Below are 6,202 nucleotides of genomic sequence, written 5' to 3' on the forward strand. Positions count from 1 at the left end.
GACACAGTAGGGAACAGGGCACAGAGCACATTAGAGATGACAGGTAAGTATTTCCCAATGTGAATGAAAGATGTCAGCTTCCGTATTTCTTTTAAAAGAGGATTTAAAAAAATAAGTCACGGTGACTTCTGGAGAAGATGGCGGCTTAGTAAGATGCGCGGGTCTTAGTTCCTCCTCCAGAACAGCTACTAGGGAAGTAGAAACGATACAGAACAGCTCCCGGAGCCACGACAGAGACCAAGAAGACAGCGTACCCCATTCTGGAACGGTTGACTGGCTGGGAGAACCCGCTCCGGTGAGATCGCCGAGGGGCATGGGCTTCCCCGGGCCGGGGCGGCAGGCGGCCGGAGTCCCTCCCTCCCTCCCTCCTTCCCGGGCCGGCTGGGAGAATTGGACAGGCGGTCCCCTAAGCCGCGGTGGCTGGCGTCCCCCCCCACGCGCGGCCCCTCCGGACCAGCTGGGAGAATTGGATCAGAGATACCCAAGCCGCAGAGAACAGTGACCGGGGTCCCTTCCAAACACGTGGCTTCCCGGTCCGGCTGGGAATGGTGGATAGGCACTCCCCCAAGCCGCGGCGACTGGCGCCCCCCCCGCCATGCTTGGTGCCCCGGGCCGGCTGGGAAATTTGGACAGGCGCTCCCCCAAGCCGCGGAGGCCGGCGCCCCCCCACCACGCTTGGCGCCCCGGGCCGGCTGGGAAATTTGGACAGGAACTCCCCCAAGCCACGGAGGCCGGCGACCCTCCCCGCGCGCGGATCCCCAGGCCGGCTGGGAGATTCGGATTGGCACTCCCCCAAGCCACTTCGGCTGGCGACCCGCCCCTACAGCGAGAGTTTTCCAAAGTTAAAGGAGCCACAGCATCTTTTACTGGTGGGACCCGCAACAGATGAGTGCCATGAGCACCACCTACTGGGCAGATTAAGAAAAACAGAGCCCAGAGATTTCACAGAAAAATCTTTCAACCTGCTGGGTCTCACACCCAGGGAAATCTGATTAAATGCCCAGACGCCAGCAGAAGATAACGGATCACGCTCAGAAAATTGAAGATATGGCCCAGTCAAAGGAACAAACCAACAGTTCAAATGAGATACAGGAGCTGAGACAACTAATGCTGAATATACGAACAGAAATGGAAAACGGAAAAATAAGAAATTATCACTGAAAATTTCCCAACTCTTATGAAAGACCTAAAATTACAGATCCAAGAAGTACAGCGCACCCCAAAGAGAATAGACCCAAATAGGCGTTCTCCAAGACACTTACTAGGTAGAATGTCAGAGGTCAAAGAGAAAGAGAGGATCTTGAAAGCAGCAAGAGAAAAACAATCCATCACATACAAGGGAAACCCAATAAGACTATGTGTAGATTTCTCAGCAGAAACCATGGAAGCTAGAAGACAGTGGGATGATATATTTAAATTACTAAAAGAGAAAAACTGCCAACCAAGGCTTCTATATCCAGCAAAATTGTCCTTCAAAAATGAGGGAGAAATTAAAACATTTATAGACAAAAAGTCACTGAGAGAATTTGTGACCAAGAGACCAGCTCTGCAAGAAATACTAAAGGGAGCACTAGAGTCAGATACGAAAAGACAGAAGAGAGAGGTATGGAGAAGAGTGTAGAAAGAAGGAAAATCAGATATGATATATATAATACAAAAGGCAAAATGGTAGAGGACAATATTATCCAAACAGTAATAACACTAAATGTTAATGGACTGAATTCCCCAATCAAAAGACATAGACTGGCAGAATGGATTAAAAAACAGGATCCTTCTATATGCCGTCTACAGGAAACACATCTTAGACCCAAAGATAAACATAGGTTGAAAGTGAAAGATTGGGAAAAGATATTTCATGCAAATAATAACCAGAAAAGAGCAGGAGTAGCTATACTAATATCCAACAAATTAGACTTCAAATGTAAAACAGTTAAAAGAGACAAAGAAGGACACTATCTACTAATAAAAGGAACAATTAAACAAGAAGACATAACAATCATAAATATTTATGCACTGAACCAGAATGCCCCAAAATACATGAGGAATACACTGCAAACACTGAAAAGGGAAATAGACACATATACCATAATAGTTGGAGACTTCAATTCACCACTCTCATCAATGGACAGAACATCTAGACAGAGGATCAATAAAGAAATAGAGAATCTGAATATTACTATAAATGAGCTAGACTTAACAGACATTTATAGGACATTACATCCCACAACAGCAGGATACACCTTTTTCTCAAGTGCTCATGGATCATTCTCAAAGATAGACCATATGCTGGGTCACAAAGCAAGTCTTAACAAATTTAAAAAGATTGAAATCATACACAACGCTTTCTCGGATCATAAAGGAATGAAGTTGGAAATCAATAATAGGCGGAGTGCCAGAAAATCCACAAATACGTGGAGGATCAACAACACACTCTTAAACAATGAGTGGGTCAAAGAAGAAATTGCAAGAGAAATTAGTAAATACCTCGAGGCAAATGAAAATGAAAACACAACATATCAAAACCTATGGGACGCAGCAAAGGCAGTGCTAAGAGGGAAATTTATTGCCCTAAATGCCTATATCAGAGAAGAAGAAAAGGCAAAAATTCAGGAATTAACTGTCCACTTGGAAGAACTGGAGAAAGAACAGCAAACTAACCCCAAAGCAAGCAAAAGGAAAGAAATAACAAAGATTAGAGCAGAAATAAATGAAATTGAAAACAATAGAGAAAATCAGTAAGACCAGAAGTTGGTTCTATGAGAAAATCAATAAGATTGATCAGCCCTTAGCAAGATTGGCAAAAAGAAGAAGAGAGAGGATGCAAATAAATAAGATCAGAAATGGAAGAGGAGACATAACCACTGACCTCACAGAAATAAAGGAGGTAATAACAGGATACTATGAACAACTTTATGCTAATAAATACAACAATTTAGATGAAATGGACGGGTTCCTAGAAAGACATGAACAACCAACTTTGACTCAAGAAGAAATAGATGACCTCAACAAACCAATCACAAGTAAAGAAATTGAATCAGTCATTCAAAAGCTTCCTAAAAAGAAAAGTCCAGGACCAGACGGCTTCACATGTGAATTCTATCAAACATTCCAGAAAGAATTAGTACCAACCCTGCTCAAACTCTTCAAAAAAATCGAAGTGGAGGGAAAACTACCTAATTCATTCTATGAAGCCAACATCACCCTCATACCAAAACCAGGCAAAGATATTACAAAAAAAGAAAACTACAGACCAATCTCTCTAATGAATATAGATGCAAAAATCCTCAACAAAATTCTAGCAAATCGAATCCAACAACACGTTAAAAGAATTATACATCGACTTCCGGAGAAGATGGCGGCTTAGTAAGACACGCGGGTCTTAGTTCCTCCTCCAGAAAAGCAACTAAAGAAACAGAAACAATACGAAACAGCTCCCGGAGTCACGACAGAGACCAAAAAGACAGCGTACCCCATTCTGGAACAGCTGAACGGGCAGGGAGAATCTGCTGCGGTGAGATACCCGAGGGGCGCGCGTTTTCCCGGCCGGGGCGGCTGGCGACTGGGGTCCCCTCCACGCACGTGGCTCCCCGGTCTGACTGGGAACATTGGATAGCGGGGCCCTCCCATCACGCTTGGCGTTTCGGGCCAGCTGGGCAATTAGGACCGGCACTCTCCCAAGCCGCGGCGGCCAGCGACCCCCGCCTCCATGCGCGGGTTCCCGGGCCGACTGCCGTGCAGACAGACGAGCGCCACGAGCGCCACGAGCGCCACCTACTGGGCAGGAAAAGAAAAACAGAGCCCAGAGATTTCACAGAAAAAGCTTTCAACCAGCTGGGTCCCACACCCAGGGAAATCTGATCAAATGCCCAGACACCAGCAGAAAATAATGGATGACGCTCGGAAAATTGAAGATATGGCCCAGTCAAAGGAACAAACCAATAGTTCAAATGAGATACAGGAGCTGAGACAACTAATGCTGAATATACGAACAGAAATGGAAAAACTCTTCAAAAACCAAATCAATAAATTGAGGGAGGACATGAAGAAGACATGGGCTGAACAAAAAGAAGAAATAGAAAATCTGAAAAAACAAATCACAGAACTTATGGGAGTGAAGGACAAAGAAGAAAAAATGGAAAAAACAATGGATACCTACAATGGTAGATCTAAAGAGACAGAAGCTACAATTAGTGAACTGGAGGATGGAACATCTGAATTCCAAAAAGAAACAGAAACTATAGGGAAAAGAATGGAAAAACTTGAGCAGGGGATCAGGGAACTGAATGACAATATGAAGCGCACAAATATACGTGTTGTGGGTGTCCCAGAAGGAGAAGAGAAGGGAAAAGGAGGAGAAAAACTAATGGAAGAAATTATCACTGAAAATTTCCCAACTCTTATGAAAGACCTAAATTTGCAGATCCAAGAAATGCAGCGCACCCCAAAGAGAATAGACCCAAATAGGCGTTCTCCAAGACACTTACTAGTTAGAATGTCAGAGGTCAAAGAGAAAGAGAAGATCTTGGAAGCAGCAAGAGAAAAACAATCTGTCACATACAAGGGAAACCCAATAAGACTATGTGTAGATTTCTCAGCAGAAACCATGGAAGCTAGAAGACAGTGGGATGATATATTTAAATTACTAAAAGAGAAAAACTGCCAACCAAGACTCCTATATCCAGCAAAATTGTCCTTCAGAAATGAAGGAGGAATTAAAACATTTATAGACAAAAAGTCACTGAGAGAATTTGTGACCAAGAGACCAGCTCTGCAAGAAATACTAAAGGGAGCACTAGAGTCAGATACGAAAAGACAGAAGAGAGAGGTATGGAGTAAAGTGTAGAAAGAAGGAAAATCAGATATGATATATATAATACAAAAGCCAAAATGGTAGAGGAAAATATTATCCAAACAGTAATAATACTAAAAGTTAATGGACTGAATTTCCCAATCAAAAGACATAGAATGGCAGAATGGATTACGACCCAGCAATACCACTGCTAGGTATCTACTCAAGGGACTTAAGGGCAAAGACACAGACGGACATTTGCACACCAGTGTTTATAGCAGCATTATCTACAATTGCAAAGAGATGGAAACAGCCAAAATGTTCATCAACAGAGGAGTGGCTAAACAAACTGTGGCGTATACCTACGATGGAATATTATGCAGCTTTAAGACAGACTAAACTTAGGAAGCATGTAATAACATGGATGGACCTAGAGAACATTATGCTGAGTGAGTCTAGCCCAAAACTAAAGGACAAATACTGTAAGGTCCCACTGATGTGAACCGACATTCGAGAATCAGCTTGGAATATATCATTGGTAACAGAGACCAGCAGGAGTTAGAAACAGGGTAAGATAATGGGTAATTGGAGCTGAAGGGATACAGACGGTGCAACAGGACTAGATACAAAAACTCAAAAATGGACAGCACAATAATACCTAAGTGTAATGTAACTAGGTTGGAACACTGAATGAAGCTGCACCTGAAATATGGTTTTTTGTTTCTTTGTTTGTGTGTTTGTATCTTTTGTTTTTGTTTTTTTCTTTTTCCTTTATATATATATATATATATTATTAGTATTATTATTTTAATTCTCTTCTCTATATTAGCATTCTATATCTTTTTCTGCTGTTTTGCTAGTTCTTTTCCTAAATCGATGCAAATGTACTAAGAAATGATGATCATACATCTATGTGATGATACTAAGAATTACTGAGTGCATTTGTAGAATGGAATGATTTCTAAATGTTGTGTTAATTTCTTTTCTTTTTTTTTGATTAATAAAAAAATTTAAAAAAAAGAGAAGGAGGTATTATAACAGAGAAGATAGGATTTAACAAATGAGTGTGACTTCTGAATCACTATAATGATATTCATTTTAGCTTCCAGTGTTTTGGAGCAGCTAGAATTTCATTAAACCTGAAAATGTGGAATGGTAACCCATGCCAAACTTTGAAATCTGTTATGTAACTACTTGTCAAAATTTACTTTGAAAATTATTTCTTTTTTTTTTTTTGCATGTATGTTATTTTCACAATAAAAATATGTTTTTAAAAAGACAACAACAACAACAACAACAACAAAAAAGAATTATACATCATGACCAAGTAGGATTCATCCCAGGTATGCAAGGATGGTTCAACATAAGAAAATCAATTAATGTAATACACCATATCAACAAATCAAAGCAGAA

This window comes from Tamandua tetradactyla, chromosome 11 (assembly GCF_023851605.1).
Source record: "Tamandua tetradactyla isolate mTamTet1 chromosome 11, mTamTet1.pri, whole genome shotgun sequence".
Classification (NCBI taxonomy): domain Eukaryota; kingdom Metazoa; phylum Chordata; class Mammalia; order Pilosa; family Myrmecophagidae; genus Tamandua; species Tamandua tetradactyla.